At 42.6% G+C, this 22,933-nt stretch overlaps 1 long non-coding RNA gene across 4 annotated transcripts in view; it reads right to left on the reverse strand.

Annotated features, from left to right (window-relative positions):
• Positions 1 to 22,933, reverse strand: part of LOC123330798 — a 57,684-nt gene that overhangs the window by 9,704 nt on the left and 25,047 nt on the right. For 2 of the 4 annotated variants that reach the window (XR_006546968.2, XR_006546969.2), the window contains 3 exons: positions 20,991 to 21,111; positions 20,233 to 20,564; positions 6,146 to 6,186 (listed from right to left, as the gene is read on the reverse strand). This is a non-coding gene — a long non-coding RNA (uncharacterized LOC123330798). Of the gene's footprint in view, positions 1 to 6,145; positions 6,187 to 7,586; positions 8,115 to 20,232; positions 20,565 to 20,990; positions 21,112 to 22,933 lie in introns of those variants that run through there. The other 2 variants (XR_006546971.2, XR_006546970.2) reach the window with 2 other exon arrangements.

Here is a 22,933-nt window from a genome sequence, read left to right on the forward strand (position 1 = left end):
CAATATACAGGCTGCCCAAAGTCACTCCAAACCCATTGACATCTTATAACTCATTACTGGACACTTCATTGCACTCCAGAGAGAAGAAATCCAGCTCCACCCACCAGAACACCGACACAAGCTTCCCTAACCAGGAAACCTTGACAAGCCACCCGTACAACCCCACCCACAGCAAGGAAACTTCACAATAAAGAGAACTCCACAAATGGCCAGAATACAGAAAGGCCACCCCAAACACAGCAATATAAACAAGATGAAGAGGCAGAGGAATACCCAGCAGGTAAATGAAAAGGATAAATGCCCACCAAGCCAAACAAAGGAGGCAGAGATAGGGAATCTACCTGATAAAGAATTCTGAATAATGATAGTGAAAATGATCCAAAATCTTGAAAACAAAATGGAATCACAGATAAATAGCCTGGCGACAAGGATTGAGAAGGTGCAAGAAAGGTTTAACAAGGACCTAGAAGAAATAAAAAAGAGTCAATATATAATGGATAATGCAATAAATGATATCAAAAACATTCTGGAGGAAACAAATAGGATAATGGAGGCAAAAGATAGGATTAGTGAGGTAGAAGATAGAATGGGAGAAATAAATGAATTAGAGAGGAAAAAAGAAAAACGAATTAAAAGAAATGAGGACAATCTCAGAGACCTCTGGGACAATGTCAAATGCCCCAACATTCGAATCATAGGAGTCCCAGAAGAAGACAAAAAGAAAGACCATGAGAAAATACTTGAGGCAATAATAGTTGAAAACTTCCCCCAAATGGGGATGGAAATAATCACCCAAGTCCAAGAAACCCAGAGAGTCCCAGACAGGATAAACCCAAGGTGAAACACTGCAAGACACATATTAATCAAATTAACAAAGATCAAACACAAAGAACAAATATTAAAAGCAGCAAGGGAAAAACAACAAATAACACACAAGGGGATTCCCATAAGGATAACAGCTGATCTTTCAATAGAAACTCTTCAGGCCAGGAGGGAATGGCAGGACATACTTAAAGTGATGGAAGAAAATAACCTACAGCCCAAATTACTGTACCCAGCAAGGGTCTCATTCAAATATGAAGGAGAAATCAAAAGCTTTACAGACAAGCAAAAGCTGAGAGAATTCAGCACTACCAAACCAGCTTTCCAACAAATGCTAAAGGATCTTCTCTAGACAGGAAACACAAAAAGGGTGTATAAACTCAAACTCCAAACAATAAAGTAAATGGCAATAGGATCATACTTATCAATAATTACCTTAAACATAAATGGGTTGAATGCCCCAACCAAAAGACAAAGACTGGCTGAATGGATACAAAAACAAGACCCCTATATATGTTGTCTACAAGAGACCCACCTCAAAACAAGGGACACATACAGACTGAAAGTGAAGGGCTGGAAAAAGATATTCCACGCAAACAGAGACCAAAAGACAGCAGGAGTAGCAATACTCATATCAGACAAAATAGACTTTAAAACAAAGGCTGTGAAAAGAGACAAAGAAGGACACTACATAATGATCAAAGGATCAGTCCAATAAGAAGATATAACAATTATAAATATATACGCACCCAACATAGGAGCACCGCAATATGTAAGACAAATGCTAACAAGTATGAAAGGGGAAATTAACAATAACACAATAATAGTGGGAGACTTTAATACCCCACTCACACCTATGGATAGATCAACGAAATAGAAAATTAATAAGGAAACACAAACTTTAAATGATACAATAGACAAGTTAGACCTAATTGATATCTATATTTCACCCCAAAACAATGAATTTCACCTTTTTCTCAAGAGCACACGGAACCTTCTCCAGGATAGATCACATCCTGGGCCATAAATCTAGCCTTGGTAAATTCAAAAAAATTGAAATCATTCCAAGCATCTTTTCTGACCACAATGCAGTAAGATTAGGTCTCATTTACAGGAGAAAAACTATTAAAATTCCAACATATGGCGGCTGAAAAACACACTGTTGAATAACAAACAAATCACAGAAGAAATCAAAAAAGAAATCAAAATATGCATAGAAACAAATGAAAATGAAAACACAACAACCCAAAACCTGTGGGACACTGTAAAAACAGTGCTAAGGGGAAGGTTCATAGCAATACAGGCATACCTCAAGAAACAAGAAAAAAGTCAAATAAATAACCTAACTCTACACCTAAAGCAACTAGAAAAGGAAGAAATGAAGAACCCCAGGATTAGTAGAAGGAAAGAAATCTTAAAAAATAGGGCAGAAATAAATGCAAAAGAAACAAAAGAGACCATAGCAAAAATCAACAAAGCCAAAAGCTGGTTCTTTGAGAGGATAGATAAAATTGACAAACCATTAGCCAGACTCATCAAGAAACAAAGGGAGAAAAATCAAATCAATAAAATTAGAAATGAAAATGGAGAGATCACAACAGACAACACAGAAATACAAAGGATCATAAGAGACTACTATCAACAATTATATGCCAATAAAATGGACAACGTGGAAGAAATGGACAAATTCTTAGAAAAGTACAACTTTCCAAAACTGAACCAGGAAGAAATATAAAATCTTAACAGACCCATCACAAGCACGGAAATTGAAACTGTAATCAGAAATCTTCCAGCAAACAAAAGCCCAGGTCCAGATGGCTTCACAGATGAATTCTACCAAAAATTTAGAGAAGAGCTAACACCTATCCTACTCAAACTCTTCCAGAAAATTGCAGAGAAGGTAAACTTCCAAACTCATTCTATGAGGCCACCATCACCCTAATGCCAAAACCTGACAAAGATGCCACAAAAAAAGAAAACTACAGGCCAATATCACTGACAAACATAGATGTAAAAATCCTTAACAAAATTCTAACAAACAGAATCCAACAACACATTAAAAAGATCATACGTCAAGACCAAGTGGGCTTTATCCCAGGGATGTAAGGATTCTTCAATATCCACAAATCAATCAATGTAATACACCATATTAAAAAATTGAAAAATAAAAGCCATATGATTATCTCAATAGACGCAGAGAAAGCCTTGGACAAAATTCAACATCCATTTATGATAAAAACTCTCCAGAAAGCAGGAATAGAAGGAACATACCTCAACATAATAAAAGCTATATATGACAAACCCACGGCAAACATTATCCTCAATGGTGAAAAATTGAAAGCATTTCCCCTAAAGTCAGGAACAAGGCAAGGGTGCCAACTCTCACCACTACTATTCAACATAGTTTTGGAAGTTTTGGCCACAGCAATCAGAGCAGAAAAAGAAATCCAAATTGGAAAAGAAGAAGTAAAACTCTCACTGTTTGCAGATGACATGATCCTCTACATAGAAAACCTTAGAGACTCCACCAGAAAATTACTAGAGCTAATCAATGAATATAGTAAAGTTGCAGGATATAAAATCAACACCCAGAAATCCCTTGCATTCCTATACACTAATAATAAGAAAATAGAAAGAGAAATTAAGGAAACAATTCAATTCACCATTGCAATGAAAAGAATAAAATACTTAGGAATACATCTACCTAAAGAAACAAAAGACCTATATATAGAAAACTATAAAACACTGGTGAAAGAAATCAAAGAGGACACTAATAGATGGAGAAATATACTATGTTCATGGATCGGAAGACTCAATATAGTGAAAACAAGTATACTACCCAATTCAATGCAATCCCTATCAAGCTACCAAATGGTATTTTTCACAGAGCTAGAACAAATAATTTCACAATTTGTATGGAAATACAAAAAACCTCGAATAGCCAAAGCAATCTTGAGAAAGCAGAATGGAACTGGAGGAATCAACCTGCCTGACTTCAGGCTCTTCTACAAAGCCACAGTCATCAAGACAGTATGGTATTGGCACAAAGACAGAAATATAGATCAATGGAACAAAATAGAAAGCCCAGAGATAAATCCACGCACCTATGGATACCTTATCTTTGACAAAGGAGGCAGGAATATACAATTGAGAAAAGACAATCTCTTTAACAAGTGGTGCTGGGAAAACCGGTCAACCATTTGTAAAATAACGAACACTTTTCTAACACCATACACAAAAATAAACCCAAAATGGATTAAAGATCTAAATGTAAGACCAGAAACTATAAAACTCCTAGAGGAGAACATAGGCAAACACTCTCCGACATACATCACAGCAGGATCCTCTATGACCCACCTTCCAGAATAGTGGAAATGAAAGCAAAAATAAACAAATGGGACCTAATTAAACTTAAAAGCTTCTGCACAACAAAGGAAATGATAAGCAAGGTGAAAAGATAGCCTTCAGAATGGGAGAAAATAATAGCAAATGAAGCAACTGACAAACAACTAATCTCAAAAATATACAAGCAACTCCTGCAGCTCAATTCCAGAAAAATAAACGACCCAATCAAAAATGGGCCAAAGAATTAAATAGACATTTCTCCAAAGAAGACATACAGATGGCTAACAAACACATGAAAAGATGCTCAACATCACTCACTATCAGAGAAATGCAAATCAAAACCACAATGAGGTACCATTTCACGCCAGTCAGAATGGCTGCTATCTAAAAGTCTACAAACAATAAATGCTGGAAAGGGTGTGGAGAAAAGGGAACCCTCTTACACTGTTGGTGGAATGCAAACTAGTACAGCCACCATGGAGAACAGTGTGGAGATTCCTTAAAAAATGAAATAGAACTGCCATATGACCCAGCAAGCCAACTGCTGGGCATACACACCGAGGAAATCAGAATTGGAAGAGACACGTGTACCCCAATGTTCATCGCAGCACTATTTATAATAGCCAGGACAAGGAAGCAACCTAGATATCCATCAGCAGACAAATGGATAAGAAAGTTGTGGTACATATACACAATGGAGTAGTACTCAGCCATTAAAAAGAATACATTTGAATCAGTTCTAATGAGGTAGATGAAACTGGAGCCTATTATACAGAGTGAAGTAAGCCAGAAAGAAAAACACCAATACAGTATACTAACGCATATATTGGAGAAGGCAATGGCACCCCACTCCAGTACTCTTGCCTGGAAAATCCCATGGATGGAGGAGCCTGGTAGGCTGCAGTCCATGGGGTCGCTAAGAGTCGGACACGACTGAGTGACTTCACTTTCACTTTTCACTTTCATGTGTTGGAGAAGGAAATGGCACCCCACTCCAGTGTTCTTGCCTGGAGAATCCCAGGGATGGGGGAGCCTGGTGAGATGCCGTCTATGGGGTCGTACAGAGTTGGACACGACTGAAGCAGCTTAGCAGCAGTGGCAGCAGCAGCAACGCATATATATGGAATTTAGAAAGATGGTAACAATAACGCTATATGTGAGATAGCAAAAGAGATGTATAGAACAGATGTATAGAACAGTCTTTTGGACTCTGTGGGAGAGGGCGAGGGTGGGATGATCTGGGAGAATGGCACTGAAACATGTATAATATCATAGGTGAAATGAATCGCCAGTCCAGGTTCGATGCATGATACAGGATGCTCAGGGTTGGTGCACTGGGATGACCCAGAGGGAGGGTATGGGGAAGGAGGAGGGAGGGGGGTTCAGGACGGGGAACATGTGTACACCTGTGGCGGATTCATGTTGATGTATTGGCAAAACCAATACAATATTGTAAAGTAATTAGCCTTCAATTAAAATAAATAAATTTATATTTAAAAAATAAATAAATGAAAAAAAAAAAAAATCTCTGAATTAGGCCTCAACTTTCTGTACATAAACATAGGCAGGACAGGGGTGAGTAGGAAGAGGAGGAACTTGGCTGTGTTGGTTCCAGCTGGACCCTTCTAATTCCATAAACTGGGCTTCTCTTCCTGGTTCCTGCCCACCTCATAGGCCCTGTTTTCATGCTCTGACGCTCTTTTGGCCAAGTTCAAGGCTGTGCAAAGGGTGGAGGCAGGGAAGGGAGAGGCACTTTCCCCAGACAGCCTGTAGGTGGCACCAGAGCAGCGCAGGAGCTGAGCATGGGTCTCCGGCCATCCTGAACACCCAGCGAGGCAGAGGTGGTGAGGACCTCTCAGCAGGGCAGGGACACGGTGGGCAGCCAGCCAGGCTGGGGTATGTGTCTGCACCATTTGAAAATGGCAGAAGAGTCCTCTGGCTAATTTCCTCTCTTTGGTAGAATGATCATGTGACTTACCATTCAAATCCAGACACTGATCTATCGCTCAAATCCAGACTCTGTGAGAGAGAAAGCATGCACTATTATTAATTGCTCCCGGGACCACAGGCTTAAACACACCTGTCCCTGGCACCTTACCATCATGTCACTTTTTCTTCATTGTTTCCATTCCTTCAATTAAAAAAAATTTTTTTAATTGGATTATTGCTTTACAACATTGTGTTGGTTTTCTGCCATACAACAATGTGAATCAGTCATAAGTATATATATGTCCCCTCCCTATTGAACCTCCCTCCCACTCCCCCAGTCCCATCCCACCCTCTTGGTTGTCAGAGAGCATGAGGTTGAATTCCCTGTGTTCTACAGCAGCTTCCCACTAGCTGTCTATTTTATACATGGCAATATATATGTTTCAATGCTACTGTCAATTCGTCCCACCCTCCTTTAATTTTTTTTTTAAATACAGTATTTTTTTCCCCAGTCACCAGTGTCTTTGAAAATGCCCTTGCGGTAAGATATTTTAGATCTTGAACATGTGCTTTAGCTTCTCAAGTCTGAACAGAGTCTCTCTGAACCCACTCCAAGGCTGATTTTAGCTTCCAGTCAGTAGATTCTGTGTCCCCTGGGATGCCAACCCCAAGGCTCAAGAGTTAAAGATGTCAGATGTGGAACAGTGACCCTCATCTCAACTGCAGTGGGTGTATCATACGGTCTTCTTTAACAAATTTATTTCTGTAATTTTGTTCTGAATGCTTAAAGCCTTTATCTCTTTGAATTTAACTATGTTGGTTTATTGAATTGCAAATAGGCAAGTCCCATTAAGCAGGATTCTTGTATTTCCAAGATTGTCCTGTTACTCCATTCAATCCCAAATTAGCATGTCATTTATCCCCTTGTTTCTGAATCCTTTTCACTTAATAGTCTCACAAACATCCATCCATTGCAAAAAGGGCTCAAACTCTTCTCACTTCTATTTTTAGTTCATTCACTGATATCCAAGTAATGGTTTTGTCAGGGGGAGTCATTAGTAGAGAACCATGCCCTTAAATGTATTTTTAGAGTTGGATTTTGCTAGTTAATAGCCTATCTCTTTGTCATTCACACTCACTACAAATGACTAAAGATTTCTGTCTTAACCTAAAATCTAAGTTAGGCATTTTGTTTTATCTGAATAGAGTAGATACTGTGAGAAATAAAAAAGTTTTTACTGAAATGTTCTCAGGTGGCTCAGGAGAGTAAAGAGTCTGCCTCTGATGCAGGAGACTTGGTTTCAATCCCAGGGTTCTGGAAGATCCCCTGGAGAAGGGAATGGCAGCCCACTCCAGTATTCTTGCCTGGAGAATTCCACGGACAGAGGAGCCTGTAGGCCTACAGTCCATGGCGTCACAAAGAGTCTGACATTTGACTGAGCGACTAACACTTTCAAGAACCACATGGTCACAAACATGCATGTAAGCAAGAGGAAAATTAGGCTCTAAATGTTACAGGAAGGGAGGGGGATCCCTTCCAGGGCCTGAGAGTGGGCTCATGCCTAACACTCAGAAATGAATTGTCTGAGGAGAAAAGTGCTAACCAAGCAAGAGACTTTATTGAGAAGGGGTGCCTGGCGGAGAGCAGTAGAGTAAGGAGGACTGCTTACTCTATGTGGCTTACTCAGAGCAGGAGGACTGCTCTGCTTTGTGGCTAGGTCTCCGGTTTTATGGTGATGGGATTAGTTTCCAGGTTGTCTCTGGCCAATCACTCTGACTCAGGCTCCTCCTTCCTAGTGGCTCAGCACCACTCAGCCAAGATGGATTCCAGCCAGAAGGATTCTGGGAGATTGGTAGGACATATGGACTGGACTCTCCTCTCTCCTTTTGACGTTTTCTGGTTTGGTGGTAGCTTGTTAGTTTCACATTCTTTGCCAGGACCTCCTGCTGCAAGATAACTCATGCAAGTAGCTAATATCTTCCCTGGCCAGGGCAGGTGGTTTCAGTCAGTGGTTCCCCTAACATAAACATATAAAATGTTAAAGTGTTATTTTTAGAGACAAGATTGTCTGTGTTTATTTATTTTTCATTAGTGAAGTACATTTTACATATGGTAAGGTACACATATCTTACGTGTATAACTTAATGACTTTTTGCATATATATACACTGGTGTAACCATGCCCAACTCAATATAAAGTTTCCATTACCCTGAAAGGTTCCCTCATGCCTGCTCCCAATCTCTATCCACCTCAGAAATAACTGTTCTGACCTCCACAATCACAAATTAGTTTTGCCTGTTCATGAACTTCATATAAATGGAATCATGCAGTATGTGCCCTTTTGTGGCTGACTTCTTGCTCTCAGCATAATGCATGTGTGATTTATCCACGTCACTGGAGTGTACTGGTAGTTACTTATGTTTCACTGTTGCAGTTTTCCATATTTTATTTATTACTCTCCTATTTATGTCTATGGGCTTCCCAGGTGGCTCAATGGTAAAGAATCTGCCTCCAATGCAGGACACAAGGGTTCCATCCCTGGGATGGGAAGATTCCCTGGAGTAGGAAATGGCAACCCACTCCAAGATTCTTGCCTGGAAAAACCCAAGGACAAAGGAGCCTGGCAGGGTACAGTCCTCGGGGTCACAAAAGAGTCAAATATGACTTTGTGACTAAAACAACAACAATTTATATCTAACTCAGTGTCTTATAGCATCTGTTGTTCCTTTTGGCTAGATGGATATTAAAAACCTTCACATCAATGGGGCTTATAAATTTTTAGAAAACAAAAGCCAAAATCATCTACTCTCTTATAGTCATTAAAAAGCCATTTATTTCAAAAACTGTTGATTTACATAATGGTTATGAAATAAATTATATGAAATTAAAGCCATTTTTAATATTGTGGCATATTAGGAATTACACATATTTGAAAGTTCTTCTCAAATGACATTGTAAACATAGCTAACTTATTGTTTTCTTCATATATTAGTAGCAATAAAGTCTGAATATTTTAAATATTCCATTTTCTTAATAAAATTAAACATGAAAAAATCAAGTTTAATTAACTTTTTCCATATATAGGTCTCCCCAGCTTGGACCTTGCCCCAGAAAAGAGAATAAAAGCTATATGAAAACCTTAAGCATTAAGATACTTCAGAGTAAATAAGAACGAGTATAATGGAAATCAGTACTGAATATTCATTGGAAGGACTGATGTTGAAGTTGAAACTCTAATACTTTGGCCACCTGATGGGAAGAGCTGACTCATTTGAAAAGACCCTGATGCTGGGAAAGATTGAAGGTGGGAGGAAAGGGGGACAACAGAAGATGAGATGGACATCACCAACTCAATGGACATGAGTTTGAGTAAACTCCAGGAGTTGGTGATGGACAGGGAGGCCTGGCATGCTGCAGTCCATGGGGGCGCAAAGAGTCGGACATGACTGAGTGACTGAACTGAACTGAGTGGCTTTCTCTAAGAGGTAAAATTATAAATTTTTAAAATAATTTCATTTATTTTCCATACTTTCTACAGTAAGCATGTATTGCTTCTATCATGTAAATTACCCAGTTCCTAAATAGGAAAGTTTCCTTTCTGCCTTAATACAGATGCAGGTGAAGGGAACAAAAATGAAAGCTATAATAATAATTCTAACAGCAACATCACAATTTTACAATTAATTTAGTATTTAAATTTTTTCTTTTTAGTTTTTATTGGAGTTTAGTTGCTTTACATCGTGTTCATCTCTACTGTACAGCAAAGTGAATCAGCTATACAGATATATGTATCTCCTCTTTTTTGGATTTCCTTCCCATTTAGTAAAGCACTGAGTAGAGTTTTATGGGAGATAGGATCTCTTTAGTTATATATTTTATACATAATACCAATAGTGCATAATGTTAATCCTAATTTCCCTATTCACCCCATCTCTCCTTTCCCACTCAGTACTCAAACGTTTGTTTTCTATGTCTGTGTCTCTATTTCTGCTTTGGAAATAAGATCATCTATATCAATTTTCTTCAGATTTCACATGTATGCATTAATATAGATATTTGTGGGGTTTAAATTTTTTTTAATTTATTTATTTGTGATGGGTCCTTGTTGTGGCACAGGGATCTCAGTTGTATCTTTGTCTGCAGTCCATGCACAGACTCTAGCTGTGGTACATGGACTCCAGAGCACATGAGCTGAGTAGCTGTAGTGCACGGGCTTAGTTGTTCCGAGGCATGTGGGAGCCTAGTTCCACCACCAGGAATCAAATCTGCATCCCCCGCGTTGCAAGGCGTATTCTTAGCCACTGGATCACCAGGGAGTCCCTATACATGATATTTGTTTGTTTTTCTCTTTCTGACTTACTTCATTCTGTATGACTGTCTCTAGGTCTATCCGCATCTCTATAAATAACCTAATTCCATTACTTTTGGTGGCTGAGTAATATTCCATTGTATATATGTACTACACCTTCTTTATCCATTCCTCTGTTGATGGACATTTAGGTTGCTTCCATGTCCTGACTACTGTAAATATTGCTGCAATTAACTTTGGGAGACATGTGTGCTTTTGAATTATGGTTTTCTTTGGGTATATGCCTAGCAGGGGCATTGCTGGGTCACATGGTAGTTCTATTTTTAGTTATTTAAGGAACCTCCATACCGTTCTCCACAGTGTCTGTATCAATTTACATTCCCACCAACAGATCAAGAGGGTTCCCTTTTCTCCACCCCCTCTCCAGCATTTATGGTTTGCAGATTTTGTGATGATGGCCATTCTGACCCATGTGAGATGATATCTCATCATAGTTTTGATTTGCATCTAACAGTTAGTGATGTTGGACATCTTTTCATGTGTTTGTTGGCTGTCTGTATGTCTTCTCTGGAGAAATGTCTATTTAGGTCTTCTGACTATTTTTTGATTGGGTTGTTTGTTTTTTTTTAAATTGAGCTCCTTGAGCTGTTTTTACATTCTGGAAGTCAACCCTTTGTCAGTTGCTTTGTTTGCAAATATTTCCTCCCATTCGGAGGGTAGTCTTTTCATCTTATTTATGGTTTCCTTTTTGTGCAAAAGCTTTTAAGTTTAATTAGGTCCCATTTGTTTATTTTTGCAAAACCATCCCGTCTTAAACCAAGTTTCCTCCTCATACCTGGAGCAATCAATCTTCTTCTGATGGTACTTTTCCTCACAAAATTGGTAGAAAATCAAGGAAACTTAAAGGTTTTCATTGTGCTATCAGCTGAGGGATACTTGCTATCTGGACAACAGGACAGAATATTTACCATTTGAAATGCTGAAATAACTGTAGCAAACCCTTACATAGCATGTAATAGAATTCAAAGTACTTTACATGTATCGTGCTGTGCAGTGCTTAGTGGCTCAGTCGTGTCCAACTCTTTGCGACCCCATAGACTGTAGCCCACCAGGCACCTCTGTCCATTGGGATTCTCCAGACAAGAATACTGGAGTGTGTTGCCATGCACTCCAGGGGATCTTCCCAACCCTGGAATCGAATCGGGGTCTCCTGCATTGCAGGAGGATTCTTTACCAGCTGAGCTATCAGGGAAGCCCTTTACATATATTATTTATCCTGAAAACAACTCTATCAAGTAGATACTACTATTGTCATCCTCGCTTTTTCAATGGGGAAACTGAGGCAAAGATAAGCCAAGTAACTGGCCCGAGGTTGTGCAGCCAGAATTTGAGCCTGGATGGTTCTGGTTTCAGAGCCCTCACACTTCAGTACCATCTCGTGCAGCGTGAGCCTTTCTGGAGCTGAAGTATTTTCTTCTATTGGCCTGGGAGCAGTTTCTGAATAATTCAAATCTTATAAATTTGCTTCAAAGAATACAACTAAATTGAAGTGGAAGATCTAATACAGAATGTGTGGCATTCATGAATAAATTATAAGATGCTCTGGTTTTAAATAATAATTATTTGCTTGTCTTGTGACTTCTGCCAGACGGGATGATGATGTGCCAAGCCTCATTTCCCTTCTCTTCCAGGAGAGGAGAAGGGCTCAGTGAGAGGCACGTTTTATCATAAAAATCTCATCAGCTTTATCATCTGGAAAGCTGTAGACAGGTTTGTGCAGTCTTAACTGGTTGAGACAGCTGAGTGCGGCCACTTGTAGCATCGTGAGCTTAAGAAAGCTGGTTTTGCCCTCAGTTCTGTTGCACAGGGTCATGGGAGCTTCGGCAGTTAACGTAAGCAAGCAACAGCTTTCTCAGAAATGATCAGGGTTCTAGGTGAAGTTGTCTTCAAGTTTCCTTCTGTTGCTAAAGACAGGAGGTGGGGGCAGGCTGACTCTTCCACTTCTAGAAATCTGGTTATAAGCTTGACGGGGAAACGACCATGGTAATGGGGAGAGAGTCTTTTTAAAAATCATTTATTTTTTTATTTCTGGCTGTGCTGGGTCTTCGCTGCTGTGCGAGGGCTTTCTCCAGTTGCGGCGAGCCGGGGCGTCTCTTCAGTGCGGTGCTCTGGCTTCTCATTGTGGTGGCTTCTCTCACTGCCGAGTACTGACTCTAGGGTGTGTGGGCTTCAGTAGTTGGCAGCGCTTGGGCTTAGTCTGGATCTTCCCAGACCAGGGATCAAACCCATGTCTCCTGCATTGGCAAGTGAATTTTTTACTCCTGGACTACCAGGGAAGTCCAGGGAGAGGGTGTTTTTATTCTCCAAGGCAACCTTTTCCCTTGCCATGCTCCACTCTGGAACTCAGCCCCTTTGAACAGCCTGAAGCCTGCACTCGGGGCCATACACCCAGTTTACTGGCTTGTTTCTCAGCTTCCGGCTGTTGCTTGCTTGTTAACCTCTCCCACCATCACTGGTACAAGATCCATCCCTGGAATACCCCTTCCAGCATGTAACCTTACCTCCCACCCAAGGCACCTTGCACCCTACAAGAGATTTCTCCAACCTCAGCCTGGCATTCAAGGCTCTTCCTGATGTGGCCTTACCTCTTTCTACTCCACTGAGTTCCCCTCGGCCCCTGCCAAATTGGGCCAATTTCCCCCATACACAGACTGGGCTTTCCCACCTCCAGGCCTTTGCTTTCACTACAGCTTTCCCCTGAACGCCTTCTTCTTCCTTCTCTCCAAGTCCAAATTATATCCTTCCTCCAAGGGCCTGACTTAGCTGCTGCTGCTGCTGCTGCTGCTGCTGCTAAGTCGCTTCAGTCGTGTTGGACTCTGTGCGACCCCATAGATGGCAGCCCACCAGGCTCCCCCGTCCCTGGGATTCTCCAGGCAAGAACACTGGAGTGTGTTGCCATTTCCTTCTCCAATGCAGGAAAGTGAAAAGTGAAAGTGAAGTTGCTCAGTCGTGTCCGATTCAGTGACCCCATGGACTGCAGCCCACCAGGCTCCTCCGTCCATGGATTTTCCAGGCAAGAGTACTGGAGTGGGGTGCCATTGCCTTCTCCGACTTAACTACTAGGTCTCCAGAAAGAATACCCTCTCTCTCCCTGCTCTCTCTCTCTCAATAGTGGCCCTGTATATGTACTTTTCTTGGACATTTTTTGCAGTCAGCTTTGGGTTGGAGTCGTGTCCATGCTGCATTAATCCAATTAGGCTGGAAAGCTCCATCAGGACAATGACCTTGTCTTTGCAGCTTTGAGTACCCTACCATCCCCAGCACACTGTAGGCATTCAAAAACTTGAATGCATGCATGAATGAACAAATGAGTGGGTGACATGAAACAGAAATAAACACTATGTGAGATGAGAGGAGACAACCCACTCCTGTAGGTCATGGTCAGAAAAGGTTTTGAAGGACAGTGAGGATCTGGACAGGCAGGGGAGGGAATTAGAAAGATCCCAGAGATGAGATCATACAGGCGTGCTGGGGACAATGAAAATGCATCTGGCCAGAGCAGAGGTTCCCACAGAGAGGCAGGAAATGGCCATGTTTGCAAACTGGAGAGAAAGGTTTGCTATTGTCAGTCCAAAAGGCAAGACAAAAGACTTGATGACCTGTGGACATAGCGATTCAAAATTCATGGTCAATGCCAAGTTTTTACAGTGAAACCTCTGGGGATGGCTCCTTAAAGATGACACCTTAGCTATACGGGAAAAGAAACTGAAAAAGAGCGGATATGTGATATGTATAACTGATTCACTTTGCTGTACACCTGAAACTAACACAATGTGGTAAATTAACTATATTCTAATAAAAAAGTTTTTTTTAAAGGTGAAGCCTTACGTTGGAAAGGAATGATTCCAATCCACCCAAAGAAGGATGTGTACTCACTTGTACATTTTGGAGGAGAAAGGGCTCTTAGAAATGATTTGGTCAAACTCTCTTATTTGGCAGGATAAACTGAGGCCAAAGAAGGGAAGAAAGCCAGACAGTGATACAGACAGGACGAGACAGAGACAAGTGCCATCCAGGCTTCCTTTCTGAGTCTTTCTCCCTGGGGCAGCCTAGGCAAAGGAAGCAGGGTGGGGAGATAGCCTCAATTTGTGCTTTTTTTTTGGTTCAGCTATTCCCAGGGAGATGAGACAAGTTAGGACAAGCAAATCCCACAGTCCTTTTGGCAGGCGCTTGAGGTGTTATGTGGGTTTCAGCCCCAAAGGCCACTGCTATAGGTCTAGAATGTATCTCACCCATAGTCACGGTGGGATCAGAGAAGGCCTTGAATGCCTCTGAGAGCTGGACCTTTATCAGGCAGATGAAGGCCTCTGGGGAGAAGGGGAAGGGCAGGGACTGGAGAGGCTCTAGCAGCTGGTGAGGAAGCACATGTGGCAGTTTGGGGAGGGGGGCTCCCTCCTTGTACTTCCAGGTGGGTCAGAGGGAGCCACCTCCCATCTGGCCTTCTCTAAGAAGAATTTTATTTCCTTTCCCAGTTCTGAGCTTGTCTCTCTCCTCACTCAGTGATAACATTGTGTTCCTTTCCCAGTGATCAGCAGCCCTGGGAAGCAGCAGTTTTGGAAGAACAAGCTGGCAAAGTGAATGCAGCATGAACCTACCCAAAGACCAAGATCTATTTTGCAGTCTCTGAGCACCCCGGACCCCACCACCCCTGACCCCCTGTCTGGCTAAAAGACAGTGCAAAGATTTGTCATTAGAGACTTTTTTTTCCTGTGGTGGCTCTAACAAGTTGCTGTATGACTATGGGCAAACCACCCAACCTCGCTGAACCCAAGTCTTCTCCTCTGTAAAGTGACATTCTCCTCTCTAGGTTTGGTGGAATATCAAATGAAAGTTCAACTCTACATCCCTTGCCACTGTTCCGTTTATGATCTCGTTCAACCACCACCTGCAAGCGATCGGTTTCTGCTCTGCTGGGCTGGAGATGAGAGGACCAACCAGGAAGCAGCTGAAACGTTGGCAGAAGTGCCCCTGGGGAGCAGATCATAGGGTGTGACCCATGACTAGGATTCTCAGTGATGAAGGAGAATGACAGGAAGGAGAGTGGGGAGAAAGAAAGGAAGAGGACAGGGTCCATTCACTCGGCTCTTGCTTATTTGAGCCTACTGTGAGCTGGGCCTCGGCAATAAAGGGGCCAAGTCCTAGTCCACTGGACTGCTGGGGAATTCTCTTTCCTTCACTCTTTGAACAAACTGTTGTTGAAGGACTTCATGAATATGTCAGGCCCTGGGATACCCCGGGATGGAGAGAGAGGTGGGCAGGCAAATGAGCCACTGGAGAGAGGCCTCCTGTTCCGTTTCTGGAGGGGAGGGGAGCAGGGAGGCTGGGAAGGCCAAGGAAGACCCTGAGTGCCCTGACAGGTTTGGGCTATGTGGTCACAGGGAGCTGCTGAACCCCTTCTGGGAAGGGAAAGGCCAGCCTCAGGTTCTAATTGGCTGCTGTGGCCAGTGAAATGGAACTGGGGGATGAAGCAAAGATGATGGGAGGAGGGAGGGGTGAGAGTCTGGAGATGGTGGGAGGATCCGGTGATTGCTTGGCTCTTGGGGGTAAGGAAGGGGAGTGGGCACTGTGACAGCATGTGTTCACTGCAGCCGAAGATAAATCGGGGGCTAGGAGAGCAGAGCCTCCACTAGCTCAGGCTCCCCATTCCCACGCCAAGACTTGTCTCATGGAATCGGAAGGGAGTGTCTAAATGGGCCTGGATGGCCCAGGCTGTTCTGTTCCAGGGTGGGAGTGGGGTAGGGTGGACGGATCACTTCCACAGGCCCTCCCAGCTCTGCCCTTCTGTGCTCCTGTGGTTGTGACTGGATCTCCAGGCTGGAGCTTGACTTTTATTAGTCTAAGCACTGAAGATATTATAGTGGTCTTCCCTGGGAGTTGGAAAGGAGATTCACAATAAAAACAAAACTAGAAACGTGAGAACACACAACATTTGTATGGTTGCTGAAAATAAAATGGCTTCTAAGTTTTCCAGTTGCAACAGACAGAATAAATAGTTATTCCAAATAAATATTCGGAAGCCAAACTTCTTTTGTTCTTTTTTGGAGGGTGTATGGGCTTTGGAGTTACATTAAGCCTGCCTCAGTTTACCCATTTATTGGGTCACTCACTCTGAGGACCTTTTGGTTCCAAGCCCTTGGGGACCCCGTGCACATCAGGGGGTGGGAAAGGCTGTAGGAGCTACACTGTTCTCCCTGGGGCAGGGGACCTGCTGATCCCTCTGTGATATCTGGCACCACCCTGCCTGTACCCTGAGGGCTCAGCAGGTTCATCCAGGGGAGAAAGGCTTTGATGCATTATTATGGGCTCGGCCTGACCGACCAGCCTTCAGCTGATTCCCAACCTGTGACTCACATGGGCTGGAGCTCAGCTGAGTTCAGGGGAAACCCTGGTGAACAGAAACTGTCCAGGCCAGGACTGGGAACAAGGGGAAGGGGAGACCCTGACTAGAGTGAGCTCTGCTATACGGACTGCAGGGAACCAGAAGCTTGGGGATTTTTGGTCGGCATGTCCTGGAGCCTCTAGCACAAAGATGGGCATCTAGGGAGAGAGGGATGTAAGCTATGAAAGAAAACTAAAGCAGAGCCAAGAGACCCAGGCCAGAGCAGAGCACACAGAGGCAGCTGGTGTGATGTGGTATGCCTGGGGCAAGGCTTGTGCCTGGCACATGATAAGAGCTCAAAAAGTAATGATGAACCAAATTCCCACCAGCAGACCTCATGCAGGGTCACTAACAACTCTCCTACCACTCTGGCGCCCCACAATGGAGTTTTGCCTTGTGATGCTAAAGATCTAATGCCATTACACAGTCAAGCAGCCAGTGGCCCTCTCCCCACCTGGTCCTTCCTGGCCTTCGGCCACACACCACCTCCAGGAAGCCCTTTGTGTTCACTGTAATCTGGTTTCTTCTGCTCTGTGTGCGGTCTAGGGGAGCCGCACTGGGCAGACCCCGACCAGCCCCATGGTGTAAGCTTGACATGGAAGTCGCTTGCCTGGATTCTGACTCTAGGTCCCAGTATGGCAATGCTGTCCACTAACCATATGCTCTCAGGCAAGCTACTTAACCCTTCCAAGGTTCTGTCTCCTCATCCATAAACGAGAACTAACAATAGTAACTATTGTTATTGCTCCTGAGCTGTGTAAAGTTTCCGTGAGAAGAGAAGGGCCTGGCATATGAGAAGCACTAAATATACATTAACTGGATGAATGAACGAGTGAATGAATGAAGTGAGACCTTCCCACGGCATGGCCTAGAGAAACATCTCCTGGCTGGTGAGAACCAGAAAGATCGGGGCTAAACCCTCCCTGTCACTCAGAAAGCAACAAGGGCCAGCAGGCAAGGGCACAGGAAAGAGTGACAGTGAGGAGGATACCTTCAAGCCTTGAGGGAGGTCTGCGGGGGTCCTTCCTGACGCCAGCACTGAGGGAGAAGAGGGTTAAAGGCTGGAGCCATCCCAGGCCTACATGAGTCATCACAAGATTGAACTGTAGGTACCCAATTTACATGACAGAGAAGGCGATGGCACCCCACTCCAGTACTCTTGCCTGGAAAATCCTATGGACGGAGGAGCCTGGTAGGCTGCAGTCCATGGAGTCGCTAAGAGTCGGAAATGACTGAGCGACTTCACTTTCACTTTTCACTTTCCTGCACTGAAGAAGGAAATGGCAACCCACTCCAGTGTTCTTGCCTGGAGAATCCCAGGGACGGGGGAGCCTGGTGGGCTGCCATCTATGGGGTCGCACAGAGTCGGACACGACTGAAGCAACTTAGCAGCAGTAGCAGCAGAATTTACATGACAAAGCTCCTTTTGGCTGGAGTGGAAATAACTATGGTTCTAAGAAATAATTTAGCCACGAAGAAAAACATTAAGAGACAGAAATAAATGTGAATGCCCAGTTCAAATTCTCTTGCCTCCAAAAATGGTCCAACTTCCTGGAAGCTGGTGCTTGTAAGAGGCATCTCCATCACTCCCACCCAGACCCTGCCTCAGAGGACCCCACTCAGAGGTAACGTGCCTAGTCCTCTAGCAGGGGAAACAGTTCCATTTGCTGCCAGACCTTACATGCCATTTCTTTCACTTAATTCTTTTTCCTATGATCTTTGTCATGCCACCTCTTTCAAAAGCTGTGGTCTGTGCAGGTCATGGGGTAGCATCAAGGAGGCAGAAGCTAGCACATCTCATGAGACCTTAGGAGATTTTATTGCCATCTCCTATTGCTATTGGTGAACCTGTGGGGTCCTATGACATTCACTTTAATGTCTGAGTGCCAGTTCCTCCAGCATGATGTCCAGTATCAACAGGTCAGTTGAATACCAAAATACTATATAAATCCACAAGTCAACCGGGAAAAACTAAAGGCCAACCATCCAAGGCAAAATGAGTAAGTGATGTATTTATTACCTGTTGATTCAGGTTAATTAAGAGAATACAAGCTGACAAAGGACTCAGATATGGCCTGATCCAGAAGAAGTGTGGGAAGGAAATGCCATCTCCAGCAGCTTTGTCTTTGACAAAGAAGAGTCGGCATTTGCTGTTGCAATTCTAATAGAAGCCACCTATGGTAAATCTATTGGTGACCCCTTAGAAAACACTGTTCCCAGGGTTCTAGGCTTTGTGTGCCCCCTCCCACTCTGGGCGTGGCCATGTGACTTCCTTTGGCCAATGGAACATTAGCAAGTGTGATACAAGCAGAGGTCATAAGTTCCTCTTGGAACCCAGCTGCCGTGCTGTGAGGAAGTCCAAGCCATGCTGTGAGGCAGAGAAAGAGAATCACATACAGAGGCCCTGGAAGGTGAGACACTTCGTGAGGAAGAGTTAACATGATGATAGAGAACCAAGACACTCCAGCTGAGTTCCCAGGTAAATTCAGTCATGTGAGTGACCCCAGCCAACTGCATCTACATGAAGAAGAACCAGTCAACCTATAGAATAGCATGAAAGAATAAGTCCTTTTAGCCACAAAGTTTGGGGGTGGCTTATTATGCAGCAATAAATAACCTTAGAGTTTTATGAAATTGAGGTGGTGAGTTCTCCATTCTTAAGGCTCTTCAGCTAAAGATCTGCTGCTGCTGCTGCTGCTGCTGCGTCACTTCAGTCGTGTCTGACTCTGTGCGACCCCATAGTCGGCAGCCCACCAGGCTCCCCCATCCCTGGGATTCTCCAGGCAAGAACACTGGAGTGGGTTGCCATTTCCTTCTCCAATGCATGAAAGTGAAAAAATAAAGTGAAGTTGCTCAGTCGTGTCCAACTCCTAGAGACCTCGTGGACTGCAGCCCACCAGGCCCCTCCATCCACGGGACTCTCCAGGCAAGAGTACTGGAGTGGGGTGCCATTGCCTTCTCCAGCTAAAGACCTAGTGGTGCCAAATGTGGAGACAATGTTTGCATTGAGTAGGAGCTTGGACCAAGATTACAGAAACCATTCATCAAAGCTTATCTAAATCATACCAAATTCCACCCTATTGTCTCCATCAACTAGGAAAGTAGTCATATATGTTAGCTAGGCAGTGAGTATGGTGGTCAACGCCCTAGACTCAAACTTTCAGGGTTCAAATACTTACTTTGCAATTTACTAGCTGTGTGACCTCAGGAAAGTTACTTAACCACTCTAAGCCTTGATTTCTCCAACTGTAAAATGAGAGAGCAATAGTGTCTAGTTTTCACAAGAGGATTATAAAGACTGAATGAAGTTAAGTATATAAAGATCTTGCAACAGTGGCTATGACATAGAAGTTAGCTAATATTACCCATAATGTTAACACTTATTACCTCTCAGATGGTCTCTCATACAGCAGCTGTTCCAAAACCTCTAGCGATGCCACAAGTCCAGATTTCTGGCTCATATAATATGGTCCCAGTAAATAAGATGGTCCCCAGGCTCTGTTAGTGCTAGAACTCTCTGGCTCCTTCTTTCCCTTTCTCTTCCTTCCTATCACACCACCATGCTGCTCCACTTTGCAGTCTTTGTGACTTATTAACTTTCATATTCCCTCTTCTCAAGGGTGAGTCCAAGGATGCTGAGGGGATGATGATGAGGCAAATAGCAGGGCATATATGATTAGGCCAGGGACACGTCCCACTGCATCTCAGTAAGAGTGATCCTAGAAGAAGAAATTAAGAAAACAATCCCACTTATAATTGCATCAAAAAGAAAAAAATAAGAATAAATCTAACCAAGGAGGTGGAAGACCTGTTCACTGACAACTAAAATATGTTAATAAAAGAAACTGAAGAATATACAAATACAGGTTTCCTCTGCTGTCCAAAAGTAGAGTATTCTTATGAAACCTTTTGTAAGCTGAAATAGTGTAAAGAGAAGACGCAATTACCTTGGGACACATCTTACTTGGGTGTGAAAAATAGATTTAGATAAGCTACAGATGCTCACAGACACAGTTCAAAGCTATGATAGCTTGATGATGAGATGCTGAGTGCAGTTTCTGGAGCAGGAAATTGGTGGTGCCACTCTCACTGCCTCGATAAGGGCTTTCTACACAACAAACACTGAACACTATTTCCACTTTCACCTTTTAATAAAAGCAAAGATCCTCTTCAGGTTTCTTTCAGTTAGTGAGAACACATACTAATGTAGTAGGTCTTTGGTAAAAGCAAAGTAGCACAAAGCACACTTTCAAAGAGAGGGGATACCTGTAAATGGAAAGATACTTAATGTTTATAGATTGGAAGAATTAACATTGTTAAAATATCCATACTACCCAAACCAATGAACAGATTTAATGCAATCCCTATCAAAATTCCAATGGCATTTCCCACAGAAACAGAACACACAACCCTAAAATTTGCATGAAAACACAAAATACCTTGACGAACCAATCTTGGGAAAGAACAACACTGGGGCATCATGCTCCCTGATTTCAAACTATATTAAAAAGCTATAGGAATCAAAACAGTATGTTATTGGCATAAAAATAGACATATGAATAATGGAACAGAATAGAGAGCTCAGAAATAAACCCAATAGGTGGCCAACCAATATATGACAAGGGGGTAAGACTATACAATGGGAAAAGGACAGCCTCTTCAATAAATGGTCCTGGGAAAACTGGATAGCTTCATGCAAAAGAATGAAACTGGACCATTCCCTTACACTGTAAGTGAAACTTAACTCAAAGCTGGTTAAAGCCTTGAATATAAGGCCTGAATTCATACAACTGTTAGAAGAAAACACAGGTGATAAGCTCCTTGATATTAGTCTTGGTGATGATTTTTTTTTTTTTACAACAAAAACAAAACTAAACAAGTGGGACTACTACATTAAACTAAAATGTTTCTGCACAGAAAAGGAAGCCAAAACGGAATCAACAAAATGAAAAGGCAACCTACTGACTGGAAGAAAATAATTATATATCTGAGAAGGGTTAATATCCAAAATATATAATGAACTGCTACAACTCAATAACCAAAAAAATCAAACAACTCAATTAAAAAAAATGGGTGGAGGATCTCAGTAGATATTTTTCCAAAGAATACAGATGGCCAATAAGGACATAAAAAAGGGGTTCAAGTTAACTAATAAGATATCAAGAAGAGGTGGCAAGAATACACAGAAGAATGTACAAAAAAGATCTTCACATCGCAGATAATCACAATGGTGTGATCACTGACCTAGAGCCAGACATCCTGGAATGTGAAGTCAAGTGGGCCTTAGAAAGCATCACTACGAACAAAGTTAGTGGAGGTGATGGAATTCCAGTTGAGCTATTTCAAATCCTGAAAGATGATGCTGTGAAAGTACTGCCCTCAGTATGCCAGCAAATTTGGAAAACTGAGCAGTGGCCACAGGACTGGAAAAGGTCAGTTTTCATTCCAATCCCAAAGAAAGGCAATGCCAAAGAATGCTCAAACTACCACACAATTGCACTCATCTCACACGCTAGTAAAGTAATGCTCAAAATTCTCCAAGCCAGGCTTCAGCAATATGTGAACCGTGAACTTCCTGATGTTCAAGCTGGTTTTAGAAAAGGCAGAGGAACCAGAGATCAAATTGCCAACATCTGCTGGATCATGGAAAAAGCAAGAGAGTTCCAGAAAAACATCTCTTTCTGCTTTATTGACTATGCCAAAGCCTTTGACTGTGTGGATCACAATCAACTGTGGGAAATTCTGAAAGAGATGGGCATACCAGACCACCTGACCTGCCTCTTGAGAAATCTGTATGCAGGTCAGGAAGCAACAGTTAGAACTGGACATGGAACAACAGACTGGTTCCAAATAGGAAAAGGAGTATGTCAATGCTGTATATTGTCACCCTGCTTATTTAACTTATATGCAGAGTACATCATGAGAAACGCTGGACTGGAAGAAACACAAGCTGGAATCAAGATTGCCGGGAGAAATATCAATAACCTCAGATATGCAGATGACACCTCCCTTATGGCAGAAAGTGAAGAGGAACTCAAAAGCCTCTTGATGAAAGTGAAAGAGGAGAGTGAAAAAGTTGGCTTAAAGC

Source organism: Bubalus bubalis, chromosome 20 (assembly GCF_019923935.1).
Source record: "Bubalus bubalis isolate 160015118507 breed Murrah chromosome 20, NDDB_SH_1, whole genome shotgun sequence".
Taxonomy (NCBI): domain Eukaryota; kingdom Metazoa; phylum Chordata; class Mammalia; order Artiodactyla; family Bovidae; genus Bubalus; species Bubalus bubalis.